Raw genomic sequence first — 14,866 nt, 5'->3', positions numbered from 1 at the left:
TGTGTGTGTGTGTTTAGTCCTAGTGTTGCTCCCTATGGAGTACAGTGTGACAGTTAGATGGATGTTCCCCTCAAACACCAGCTGATCACTACATATGGAGTCAGAACACACGATGACCGACTGGAGCAGAATGACCATTGTGACATGTGTCCAAACATGTGGTGCAGATTCATTGTTGTGTTTTCTCAAATGCAAAAAAAAAGGAAGAAAAAAAACACACACACTACAGTTCACTACAGTATAGAATTCTCTGCTTTGCACCTGGTCTCCTCTGACATTTGTCAAGGTCTACAAATCATTACAATCTAGATGACAGAAGCATTTTTTAATAGGAGACAGTGGATGTGCAACTGGGGAAGCATATTTTGTGGACCATATCAGCACACAGTTCCCTTTTTCAGACGATGAGCTTAAAGGCTTTGAGAAATCCTGACTCAATCCAATAACTGAAGAGTTTGACCTTTTCTGGACTGTTTTAGCGAAAGCACGGACCTTTCTCATTTTAAAGCGTAGCTTAAAAGGCAGAAATGTCAAATGTGATAAAACAACAAAATCCTGAAACCAACAGACATAAAACTTATGGTCTAAATTACTAACTTTCATCAAAGTTCAAAAGTTTCAAAGCAGATATCTGTATATGAATGTGGACTTACAGTGCTGTGCAAAACATTTTTAGTCATCACTAATTTCTTTATATTTTTCCAGGAAAATGTGATGTTGGCTGTCTTTTGCTCTGTTCACTGTCTCTGTTTCTATAATGTTGAGGTCCAGGCTCTGGGGAGGCCAAGCCATGACCAATAAGTGTTCCATGGCTTTGAAGGGTGGATCAAATCTGAAGAAATGGAGGGTGGCTCAAGACTTTTGGACAGTATACCTTACCAGCAAGAGATGCATTTTCTGGTTTCTGTCTGTAGTCAGCTCATAATTCCAGCTCTGTTTATGAGCAACATTGCAGCAGATTTTTTGTTGCATTTAGGTAAAATCTGTCTGATTTATTCTCTTTTAGTTTTTAAAAAAAATATCTGCATTCAGAAGCAACAGCCATACCAAACTGAGGTCGTTAAACTCAGGTCTACTATCTGGAAGCCCCAGAAAGTTTTTCCCACCGACTTAGTCTGCAAACTAGCCAGTGGGTTCCCAGAATGGTAACAAAGTTACTGCACATTATAGGACACTTATCTTTTTATGCATCCACCCCACAAAAAGTGTGCAAATATTTCTTCTGGCTAAAGACATGAGTGATATCTTTGGACTCTGAAATTATTTGAGAGAACTATTTGTCCATTGATTGATGGGAACAGTTGGCCAATTAGCTGTAAAATTCTATGATTCAGTTTATGGTGTAAATTAAGCACTGTATCTCAAGCTGATAATGAATAAATGAACTGAATGAATCAACTGAATTCACATACAGAAAAACATGATGACTGTACAGCAGATTAGAATTACCAAAAGACCATCTCCACACACTCCTAAAGGACTTCCTCTACATATGGTGTCTCCATCTGGAGGAAGTGATATGGGAGACAGCGAGATATGCTGCTATCCAAATAACTCCATAGCTGCTAATTGCATCTGCAGCTAATATAGGTTCTTTTTTTTTTCTATTATGTGTGGTACTTCATTACATGTGTACCCTGATGTTGACCTGTTCATGTCAGTTTGCTTATTCACAATATAAATATTAGGTCATTCTGTTTGTGGTAGATCACGTCATTTTCTCTCATATTCATATCAACATTCTGTACTTTGTTCCCCCTCAGTTTGAATTTCAATTTACTTTTACTTGTAAAGCCTGTTTTTTCATAGTGTGACTCAGGAAGTGTACAATAAAGACTATGATCACAATCATAGACTGTATATAAAAGATGGACTTAACATCAAATTCTGAAAAGCCAATGTGGAAATGCTATAAACGGTTTCCCCCCTCTGTGTTTCAAGTCATACTGAATTCAGCATGATACTGTATTTTCCCACATTAACCCTTTAAAACCGGTCGGAGCGGGCACGCTCCGTTTGGCACAACTATTTTTAAATCCCGGTAGCACTGCACCATGTAAGCTAGCGCAATAATTTTTTTTTGCATATGAAACCGGAGGAGTTGTATTTACATCTTATGCCATCCGCTTGTCTTCGGTCACGGTTTCCTTCCACATATAGCGTTGCAAAAACTGCATAAAAAGTGCTTGCAGCAACAAAAACATAATATTCCAGAAACACGCTTTGCTGATCTGATCAGCTGTTCATAACACTTCCTACGTTAGAATAGACGTCAGCGTGAACTATCACATGTCCTCCATTACCTGCCCGAAACCGGAAGTGATGTCATTTTCGGGAAAATGTAGTTTTTTACCATCAGGGCCTCATGAGCCTATACTGGTGTTTTTAAAAGTTATGTTTGACTTTATGACTTTCTGTGTCGTTTCTGGGATGCTTAGGACTGATATTGCACTGCTGGAAATAGTTTATTTTGATGCATATGCTGCTTTTTTGCAAATTTGCTTATAATATTTATTTTCGTTTTTCCTGCAGTATATAAAAATTGGTGTATTTCAAAAATAAAACTATGAAGACACTCAAAATAAATATCCTGTGGTGGGAAACTATTTTGTGCAACTTTTTTGTATTTACAGTTTTGAGGGATAAGCCTCTTAAATTTCTCTAACTAGAAATATATGTTAAAAAAACAAAAACGATTTTCAATTTTTTTGTAGTTTAATGCACTTTCTTGCAATTTATGTAATTACTATGCACTTAATGCATACATATTATTAAAATTTGGGCTATAATGGTTGTATTGATGTATAGCAACTTGAAATGCTCCCAAAAATGGCACCACAGCATGTAAAAATATAATATAAGCTCTGGCGGACTTGGTTCTATGGTAGGTCTTAAAGGGTTAAGTCAATAGATGATAAAGAAGGGTATGTTTTAGAGTGGGTATGGCTTGTGACTGGTCAGTTACTACAGTATGAGCAAGCATGCAGCGTCAGTTGGTTTTACAGTCAGATCCATGCCTCCCATAATGCCGGGTTTCAAAATAGCAGCATGGCAATGATCAAAACACTCTGCTTAAACTTCACAACAAGACTTTACTTGTGCCCATGTCCATCTGTTATGTACTGTATATACTGTGCACACAGCAACTGTCACTAGATTTAAGCTGTAAACTTTCTAACATGTGAGTAACGGGGTCAGTTTTAACCCCAAACATGACTTTTCCTTGACTAACCAAATAGTTGTAAATATTTAACCCAAACAAGCAGTGACTGAAAAAAAAGTTAAAGTACCACTTAGCAGGCAAAACCCCAGCCTCCTTTTCTTATATGATACCAAGTAGTGTTTTGGTGCCTAATGACTTATCAGTGTGTAGAAACAATGTTAAACAAACCTAAAAACACACCACTACTGTCTAAGTGTTAAGATATTTTCACTCCTTAAAACATACTGTGTATCATACCATCAAAGCCACATATCTCTGACAAAAATTATTATTATTATGTTTGATGCCCTGCAGTGGGAAAGTTTTGGTTAACCAGTTAGCTGACTTGGACAAAATACAAAAAATACCTCCCTTCTGAGTAGAATTTGGCTTAATTTAACAAGACCCAATTCATTAAAACATTAAACATGACTGAAAGATGTTTATCTCTCTATCTTTCCTATCTTCTCTAGATAAAGGCTCTTTCTTTTTAGAGACACAGGCTGGAAGCCAGATGCTGCGCAGATGACCTTTATAAGTTAATCTCCAATGCAACTCCAAGCTTTTGGCAGTACTTAAAGTTCTAGACACAGAGTACAGTACCTTACTTTTTTATTTCTAAAAAAACAACATACATCATTAGTCTTGGTCTCAGCACCTGCGTTTGCTTTGGGTTTATGAGGAATGTTATCTGATATGTATTTCACAAAAATTGCAGAAATAAAACGTGCCCATTTCTTCTAAAAAATGTGACTTTTTAGATTAGTGTGAAGATAAAATTCAGGAAAATTCCACTGAAGTTCAGATTAATAGCCATGTGCAGCAGAGCAGGCGGCACAGCTTTGAGCCAGCGGCTCCTTTTGCTCATGCGGACCGGGCCAGCAGCCAATTAATGCCCTTGTTCAGGTCTTGGGCCAATTAGAGCTATTGGTCAGACTACTGGACATGCACGGCATATCGGTCAGAGGACTTAATGCTACCTGTCTTGATGTTGATATCCACAGAATATCTTTAATGTTTTTTTTCGCTTGATATGAACAATAATAACATTATTTAGTTAATTATTATAGCGTTTGTATTGTACTGTGGAATAAGACGATACATGGTGACTACCTGAACATGAAGACATGAGACAAGCAAACAGGCTCCATCACAGGCCCCACATGATCCAGTTGCCCAGTATTTTGGACATGATGGTCATGTTGAGCTGCCCCGGTTGGCTCACCCTGCTCAGTCCTGTTGCGGACAGGCACAGGTCGAGGCTTTTAGCCAAAAGAAGAGAGGAGAACCATCAGTCAGCAGCTTGAGCCATCAAGACCCTCTGCTCTGCAGTCTGAGCCAGACAGCGAGGTCAAGCAAGGGTCAGGTGGTCAAGACTGGGGTCAAATGTCAGCAGACTCCCTCAGTGACCAGCACACACATACAAACACGCATACTGTAATGACCGCCAACCTTGTGACCAGTGACTGTGACTGATTCTTTCTGCTGTCCAGACCTTCATTTATCACATGACTTGCACTGATTTGAATTAGCAGCCATAAAAGCCAGTTGGAAAGAGCTCCAGATATCTTAATACTGCCCTCAGCAGTGCCCCTACTATATATAGTTCTGTATATGCAATTACTTATATGAACTAAGTACATGCTTAGAGAAATCTGAACAAGATAAAAAAAAAAGATAAATAGTGATGTACCCCTACAGACAGCAGAGAGAGTCTTGTTTGATGCTAATCTCTTTCTCCCTCCTTCAGGTGGCCTTTCTCATATAACACATCATAGATTCCCGCTGCATAAAAGAGAAATCACAGAACAGTTTAACCTCTCCTGCTTCTGTGCTCACACTTTTCAGTGCGTGTGATGCCACAGCAGAATTGGCAGTAACTGCCAATTCACAAAGCTCCCACTCGATGAATTCCTCACAAATGATAACTTTCGGGCCCCCCTAGCGATAAAGTAATTTCTCCATCTCTCCTGTTGGGGGCTTGTGGGACGGCAGAGGGTTGTGATAATCTCATAAACAGTAGCTGTGTAGATATGGGCCATCTATTATGACTGGGAACAGCAGCGTAGATAGCAGCATTTATTATCTGAGACAGCAGACAATACATTCTCATTCTGTGATACTACTGCTGACAGACACAGAGTGATCCATCTTCACCGACTGAGTGGAGAGCGAGAGAGGGAGGGAGGGAAGAAAGAGGGAGCGACAAATGGGGACTGAAAGAGGTACCGAGAGAGTTAGAGGAGAATGACAGCGTGGAGACTGAGACAGTGAGGGACAAAGTCAGTGTGTATGGAAAGAGGCTGGAAGGGAGGATGAGAGTATGCAGAGCAGAAATATTATCGCTTTAGTCTCCATTACCTCCTCTTGTGTCCTCTTCACACAGGTGCTTTCAACTGGTTGACATCGCTGATGGGACACCACTTTGCTGTTGCCTGAACAAGCAGGTAGCTACAGTGGTTTTATCACCAGGTCTTTGTTTCGCTATTAGTACAAAGATTGTAGTATAAACAAATTGCCCACCCGACCAGACAGACTGCCATTAATTCCCCGTGTTTTGCTCGACTGCAGCAGCAGCAGCAGCTGCACTTCGTGGAGTGCTCATTAAGCGCTATAGAAAATATGCACATTATTAGCACTTCATTTCTGTGATTAGAATAATGTAATTAGAGTGTGCTAAAAGAAAAAGGAACATGCAAGGCTTTTAAAAAAATTAATTTTTAAGATGAAACAGAGTTGGTGGAACCTGTGGTACAACAGCGAATATTAAAGAAAGAAAAAAAGAAAAAAGTTCACTCTCTGTCACATCTAAGGTTTTGCTAAGGTTTTGTATATCAGGAAAATAAAGTGATCTAATTTTTACCAGGTCTTAAAATGAGGTAAAGACAACCTGAGATGGAATGACGACATGTGACATGACACAGTTTTATTATTTATTTAACAGAAACTCAGCTAAAAGGCAGAAGCAGTATGTGAGAAACTAAGTACAGCCCATCATTCAGTAGCTTATAAAACCGCTTTTAGCAGCAGTAACCTGAAGTATTTCTGTATGATGTCATCAGCTCTCACTGTTGTGGAGGAATGTTGGCCCGCTCTTCTTTCCAGTGTTGCTTCGGTTCATTGAGTTTATGCACAGCTCTTTTAAGTTTCCAACGCAGCATGTCAGTCAGGTTGAGGTCTGGTCTCTGACTGGACCACTGCAACGCCTTCATTCTTTTCTTTTCAGCCATTCTTTTGTTCATTTGATGCTGTGCAGGAACATTTTCCTGTTGCGTGATTCAATTCCTATAGAACTTTAGCTGTCGGACAGATGGCCTCACATGTGACTTTTTGGTACACACAGGGGTCCAAGGTTGACTCAGTGAGTGCAAGGTGCCCAGGTCTTGTGGCTGCAAAACAAACCCCATTCTTCACCCCTCCACCACTGTGCTGGCAGCTGGTATGAGATGTTTGTGCTGATATACTATGTTTGCTGTGTATTGTAACCAATCAGCTCTAAAGGACATTGTTCCAAAAGCCTTGTGGCTTGTTCAGATGCAACTTTGCAAACCTAAGCTGTGCTGCCATGATACTTTTAGAGAGAAGAGACTGTCCTGGTAACCCTTTAGACATTTTCTAACTGCACTCTCATGAACGTTTAACATTTGTCATAAGGCCTTTATAATCTGAGATGTAATGCTTGGGTTTTCTGCAGTTTCTCTGAGCATTGCACTATCTGACCTTGCAGTGAATTTGCTGTGATGTCCACTCCTGAGATAACTTGGCATTTTCTTTGAGTGTTTTCCTTTCTTCATGAATAATGACAAACTTGAAGTTGTTTGGAAATGGACTTAAACCCCTTCCCAGATCGATGGATAAAAACAATTGCTTCTTTAATATTATTGTTGATGTTTTTTCTTCATGGCAGTCTATTAACACACACCAGAATGATCCAGAGCTGACATGTAAAAAATAGAATTTGGGCATTTTTGGGTGGTTTGTACACATCTGGCAAAAGATGCTGGGAAGTCACTGCTCCAAGCTGTTGTATGAAGAAATAGAGAGACTGATTTAAAATTAATTCACCAATGTTTTGCTCTGTACTTTTTTTTGTAATATATCTCAAACAATTGAAATAGAAAGTGTTAATTAGTGAGATTTAAAAACTGGTGGGTGTATGGAAGACAGAGCCAGGATAGCTGATTCCCATTGGTCACAGTCCTAATGTAAGGCTAAGGTAATGCTTTCTATCATTGGCACTGATCTCCTCATCTTAGTCCCAGGAAGAATGTGAATAAGCCTCATAAAATGTCAAAGTCCTTTAAAACACTTCAAGAAAATTGGTTTGCATTGAGTTAGTCTTGACACAAATGACCACTGGCAAATGATAGAGTTTTAATTTGTCTCTGCAGGTTCCTGGCATTTGTGCATGAAATGTTACGGAGGATAGGGATGTCTTGGCAGGAGACAGTGCATCTTCAAAGAGATGCAACAGAAAAAGAAAGAAATGTGTAAACACAAACCAAATATGACAAGAAGGTAATAAATAGAGAAGTTGGCAAACAGTTGTGTGAGACAAAGAGAAGATGATGGAACAAATCCAGGTGATATTTTTATTTGTGTCTCTGAGTCTTCGGTTAACGCAGATACGTGAGCAGAGGCACAAAAAGCTGACTGAAAAAGAACAGGTATAAACACAGAGAAAGCTGTAGCTGATTATCAGTGTGTAATGACAGATGAGAAGAGATGCAATTAGAATGAGCCATATGGAAGATCATATGGTCATTTTATAATTAGCAGTATTTTAAAATAGCGCAGTGACTTGCATACAACAAGACAAGAGAAAGTGCTGGTTGATTCACAAATAACTTTTTAAAATGAGTGTTTTGAATCACTTGATACATATTGCAGGAAGTGGATTTAAATAGGAAATCTCTTTCAGTCCACGATCTGGTTATAGTGATAATCATGGTTATTATTTAGTGAGTTCTTAAATAGATTCAGTGTCAAATACAGTAGTCCAACCCACCAGGAGACATCGGAGTTTTCATTTCTGTGTGCCTAACCTTGCAGGTTCAGCTCTGACATCTACTTAATCAACGTCAGTATATACGTTTTTCCATGCTGGCCTTCTTAATTTATTGCACATATTCCATTGCCAGCTATAGCTGAGGGCATGTTTAAACTAAAAAAAACATAAGAACCTAATCTAGAGAGCTCCAGTGTTAATTATGAGTGTCCTGGGCCAAATAAATGCAGCATTAATCCAACATGTTTTTTGATAGTAGCAGGAGCTCTTAGAGAAAACCCCATAGGCGCCCAGGACCCTCTTGCTGTGAAGCAACATTTAATTTACTAAGTACTTATTTTACTTACTTTCCTAGTTATCATAAGTCTCTAAAGTGCAAAGTGAGGAAAACACCAGTGAAAAGAAAAATAATCCATTATTTATCCTATCATTTCTATGATATTTAACTGTATATGACATATTTATGGTTATTATTAGATCACAGTCAAAACAATGGCAGAGACAAAAAGGAAATAACATAATTAATTTTAATACTTTATGGCCGTAATATTTTCCTTTTAGTCATAAACGTGATTGATTAAATTAGCCTTAAAAAGAAGCTGTTAGTAGAGCAAAATTTAACAAATGAATCACCTTTGTTTATACTAATACGTTCATCTTTTCTTAAAGGTACAGTCAATAATTTTGAAAAATCTATTTAGTAGAAAAAAAAGAATAATTTATACATACATATACAGTGATTTGTGTGTAATTACATCTTGCAGCAATCTGATGCATTCTCACAAACTTAGAAGTAATCCATTAACAATACGTAGGAGCTGGTGCCAGTTTGTGGTTTGGGCTATGTTGCCCCTCTATCTTAAATACAGTGGCTGAATACAATGGACATTCCCGTTCTATTTAATCATGTTTTACACATGTGGCACACATAGTTTGAGACGAGAACCTGAAGGCATTTGCATGCTGTGGAGGTAAATTTTAATTTGAGTCAGCAGCTTCAGATTATATATAAAGGAACACACCTGTGTTTTGTCATCTGAGGAGTCCAAAGAAGGGAAAATGCAAAGAAAAAAAAACAAGTAATGTAAATTACCTGTGTGGCAGGATGCACAAGAATCGTTGCGCTCAAGGATCGTCCAAGAATAAAAACAGCGGAAGTGAAAGGAACAGACTGATAACTTTATCGCGTGTATAAAATAGATATTGACAAATTTACCTGTGGGGGACATCAGAAACAGGTGATCAGTCACATTATATATTATTGCAAAACTCAGTATATTGAAAAATGTTTTCAATGTTTTGAGGTTGCAATAATATTGAATAATGATAATATGAAACTTGACTCATATTATCAAGTTCTTCCTTCCCACTGTCGCCAGTGCTTGCTCAAAGCAGATCGTGTGATTGTTGGAGTTTTCGGTCTATTATTGCAGAGTCTTAACCTTACGATATAAAGCGCCTTGAGGTGACTGTTGTTGTGATGCCATATAAATAAAACTGAAAAGAAAAAAATGTAAATAATTCAAGTCACTGAGGCATGAAAGCTGCGATGGCATTGTGACTCCTTTCAGTGAACACTTCCCCCCCGGATAGTTTGTATTATTCAGTCCTTCTCCTTAAACCTAAACATAATCTACTTCCAACAGTCTGGCTTCTTTGTGTTGTGGAGCTCCTGCATACTTGTGATCCTTAAAAGGTCACCGCTACACAAAACGCACTACAGAGGCGACATTTTCACATGACACTCTGCAAACACTGGGAGAAACCCTGGAGACAGACCTCACCGCCTGTGTCCCAGAATTAGAAACAGTCAAGTCTTCACTCACCTGTATCGTTCACCTTCTCGTAGCTTTCCCCGCTATATTTATGTAAATGCAATTCCTTTCACATTTCTCGGCTGTCTCGTCTGTTCACAACCTTCCCGACATTGCACCTACAGAGGTTTATTTGACTGTACATCATGCTTTTGTGTTGTGAAACGAGCATTAAATCCACAGTCACGTTACATGTGGTGACAGAGTTTGGTGGCACCTCAGAGGGCTAGTCTGCTGTAACAGAAAATAGGCAGGGGCACTTTTGTAAAATAAATAGATAAATAAAACAACAACAACGTGAGTAAAAAACAACATCATGTAATGGGTTCATTCAAAGTTCATTTGTTCATAATAGAAGTGCGTTTGTAAACCGTTTGGCCTTTGGGGGCAAATAAAGTTGATTTAGCGGTATTGACAAAACATTGCAAGATTCGAGTCGTAGTTTGCTGGAATAGTTATGTGCTGTCCTGCTGATGGAACATCAGGCGGCTACTGAAGCTCCAGCCTCAGGCGAACATTCACGCAGGGCATGTGCGAGTGTGTGCGTGAGCAGGGGTTTGTGCTGTGCACGTGCCCTTCAGGGTGGTTATGTGTATCTGTAATCAGGATAGCACATATGTGTGTGTGTGTGAGCGAGTGTTTGCTTCTGAGACAAATTGCTTGTGTGTGAGATGGGGTTGGAAAAAAAGCAGAAGCAATAGTGGTGTAGATGGAACAAAGGGATGAAACCCCTGATAATATTGGAAACACTCTGAGAGGTGGAGGAGGAGGAGACCAGAAGGGAGCAAGAGCAGTGAGCCTGTGTAGCCACTGAGGGGTTATCTGGCTCCTTTTGATGATTTTGAAATAAGAAACATATTCGCTCCATGTTACCGCCAGCACTGAGCGCTGTTCATACTGCACTCTTCAGAGCCATGATTAGAAGACTTTGTAAAGAGCGTTTTAACAAACAGAACAAAGTTTGTCAGTGGGGTGGTTAAACTTGAAGACCAAAATGTGGAACCATTTAGGTGTATTTGAAGTTTGAGAATCAAGTCTTGTACCAGCAGGATGGTTTATGTCACGAGAACAGAAAACGCTGACTCCAGTCAGTGTTTGTTCCTTGTTTGGTTATAAAACGTTGTGAGGTCATGTGGACAATCATGCAAGCTGGGATGCTTCATTATGACAAATAAAATATAATTAAAAGAATAACCGTGCAGTTTTTTCCTATTTTTTGTGTTTTGAATCTGTGTGTGTGGTCCTATGAGTTATTGGAAAAAAAACCCCTCTTCAATCTGCTGATGCACAATTTGTCAATCTTGTATCACTTTCCAGAGATTTTAGGGAGACTCTAGGACTCTCTGGTACTTCCTGAGCCACCATTGGGTGTGCAGCTCTTGCAGGCTGCAGAGCTTGCACCCAGTTACGTGCTGTCCCACATGCTCTGCTTTCTACAAGATTTAAAGTCCTTGCTGATGTGGTTGAGGCACCAGGTGGTGAAGCAGCCTGTCAGAAGGTTCTCTGTGGCGTTTCACTTGAGGTCCACTGGGATTTGAGGCCTTAGGCTGAAGGGCTTGAGGGTTCAGTGGTGCTGTCGGGCCTTTTAATCGACAGTATTTCCGTGACTGGTTTGTATCAGGTTCATGTGAATGTGGATTCCAGGGTATTTGGAATTGTCCTCACTTTCAAAACAGTGTGCTGCTTGGGTTGTTTCCAAGCAGTTATTATTTATTGGACATTAGTCTGATTTGTGTTTTTGCTCACTTAGTCCAGTTAAACTCTTCTGTTCTCCTGGGGAAACACCAGTCTTTTTAGAGCTTTCTATTCATTTGAGAAGAATTGCCTGCTCTGGCTGAAAACAATGCTGGGCTTAAGGACGGTTAAACGCCCAGCAAAGGTCAAGTAATAATTCTCTGCAGCTTCATCGCCCTGAAATGTACACGTAGTGATCTAAATACTGATTATAGCGGCTTTAGAGATCAAAATGTATTTCTTTGAAACTCGTCTTTATTCCCAGTTACTCTTGGAGCTACGGACAGATCTGCCTCAGTGTGACACAAATTGTTGTCTGCATAGCTTTGTAGTCATGTGATCAAGTCCTGGAACAAACAAAAACCTAAAAACATCAACCTGATGCTGCAGCGACTGCCTTTGTACTGTACATGAATGCAAGCTAAATAAGTAATGCCAGTTTCAAAGCCAGAGCTTGCATTTGCACACACTGCTGAGACTGTGTGTGGGTCTACTGGTATCATTTCACTTCCAAATTTTTTGATTACTTCCTTGATTGGCTTGATCTTGCTTAAGAGGTGCACACAGTCAGGATGGACACAAACTAAAGGTAATGTGAAACAGGTCACACATCCTCTGATTTTTTGTTAAAGCTCCCACGTGAAGTCGTTTGCTGCAGAGGAAGGATATAACACAAAACCCTGCCACTGACACTATTCCGTTTCATTGTTGTATCTGGTTTCAGGCTCCTTGTTTCAAAAACATCGAAGAAATGGGGCAATCTGTAAAATAAATAAAAGTGTTACCTGGAACGTTGTCATAACTGTTTTACTTAAGATATCACTCTGTCTCTCATCCCTTCTCCCATTTTTCCTTTCCTTCCTGCCACCCCGTGTTTCCGAAATATGTATCTCTTTATCACAGGCGACATCGCAGAATAGGCCTGTCTGAAGGAGGTAATGATTTTTTTTTTTTGTTCTTATTTCTGCGTTGAGAGGGATCAGAGTAGTGCTGGTTATCAGGCCATTTATTACCCTGCCAGCTCGCCACTCAGCTGTCTGGGTAAATGCAATCTCTCCTGATTCACACAATTACCCCAAGATAGAGAGAGGAAGAGAAATATCTCTCACAGTAGCATTGTGGGTCAGAAGGAGTTTAGGGAAATACACAGAAAGGCTACCCGAGTGCTTTTTCAACCGAGCAAGCAGTCTGTGTCTGAACACGAGTTGTTTGTTTGGAGAATACGTGTACTGTTTGTCTCCTACAACGGAAATAAATGTCAGAAGCATTCATCTCCACTCTGCTGAGTGTGAAATCTTCTGTTATCACTTCATTACATACACAATCCAACTGCATTAAACAGTTTTACGAGAGCTCATTGATCCTATATAGTTTTCCAGATTTATTTATGAAATGAAGCTTCTTGTTAGCTTTGGAGAGCTGGCGAGACCAAAAGACTGAAGAAGAATTGATTTATACATTTGGACGCAATCACAGTTTCTGTCATGAGAAGAACAAAAATATTAATTTGTATGAAAACTGATTGAATGTCGATGCCGATGCACTTTTGCTTTTTAAATCAATAAAGTGGTATGATGTTATATAGACTGAATATATAATGGCTTTCTACTTTATTGCTCCACTATTTCTCTAGTTTCCTCACATATGCACTTGTCAGATTGTTAGGTTTTCAATCAGCCAGTGACATGGCAGCAAGTCAGTGCATTTATGCACTGTAGGCATGGTCCAGATGACCTGCTGAAGGTCAAACTGAGCATCGGAATGGGGAAGAAAAGTGATTAAGGTTAATCTAAATGTGGCACATTTGTTGGTGACTGACAGGCTGATGCAACCCGTTACCGATAGCGTGTCCATTTCACGCTTTGCCTCTCCAAAACATGAACAGGACACGCATGCAGAAGCTGCAGTAACAGAGGGAGATATTTTATTTCAAAATTAGATTCTTTTCATGTATGTTACAGTCTCCAGATCTCAACCAATATAGGACCTTTGGGTTGTGGTGGAACAGCAGATTCATATCAAGGATGCGCAGCTGACGAATAAGCATCAGCTTTGTGATGTTATCGTGTCAATATAGACCAAACCCTCTGAGGAATGTTTCCAGCACCTTGTTGAATCTGTGACATGAAGAATTAAAGCAGTTCAGAAAGCAACAGTGGTAGAAAGGTGTACCTAACAAAGTGGCCAGTAAATGTATATTAATCTACACAGTGGAAGTGATGTGTTTTGCTTAAGAACACCTCGACATATGATTTCACTACCAACCCTGAATATTAATGGACAAAGTCCTGAACCACAAAATAAAATGACTGATTTATTGTTGTTGTCTATGTGGTTTATATTTTTCAACCATAGCATTGATTCTCTTTCTCGTATATAATGGGATATTTTATGGAGATAACATGTACGCTCAAATTCTCGGCACGAGTTAGATAGCAAAATCAATACCCCTAATGTGTTCATACGTTCAGTATTAACTTAGAGCCAGCAGACAGCTAGAATTATTTAACACATAGACTTAAAGGGGAAACAACTCTGTCGAAATGTAATAAAATCTGCCTACCAGCACCTCTATAGATGATTAGTGAACATATTATATTTGGTTTCCTTCAGAAACCCAGAGTGTAATAGGTTGTGATTTTTCAGGGGCTATGTGAGGTAAATCTGGCAACCTAACAGTGACACAGGCAAGTGGAGCCTCTAAGGCGGTAATCCTGCATGCAACCTGTGCTACAGCTTGTAGCTTTTACACTATTATTTGGATTCAAATGACACAAACAGGACATAAATTGTTAATTACTGAGCTGCTGAAAGGCAGATGTCAGTACTTTGCAATGAGAAAGGATAACTGTTTTATCCTGTTTGAAGTCACTGACAGAGTCACTCTTGGCATGAAAAGTGTTTAATAAATATAGAATGATCCCTTTTTATTGGAATCAACTGATCATAGTTATGTATGGTGAATTAGAGTGATACTGTCTGATATTTAACCCACCCTGTACAACCCACAGATATGATCTCTTTATCTTTTCAAGCTGAGATGAATCATAAATCAAAAAAATGTCTCTCCTCTCCTCTCCTCTCCTCTCCTCTCCTCTCCTCTCCTCT

Source organism: Pundamilia nyererei, unplaced genomic scaffold (assembly GCF_000239375.1).
Source record: "Pundamilia nyererei isolate P.nyererei 1_Seehausen unplaced genomic scaffold, PunNye1.0 scaffold00084, whole genome shotgun sequence".
In the NCBI taxonomy this organism is placed as follows: domain Eukaryota; kingdom Metazoa; phylum Chordata; class Actinopteri; order Cichliformes; family Cichlidae; genus Pundamilia; species Pundamilia nyererei.
Note: the sequence above shows the minus strand (reverse complement) of the source record.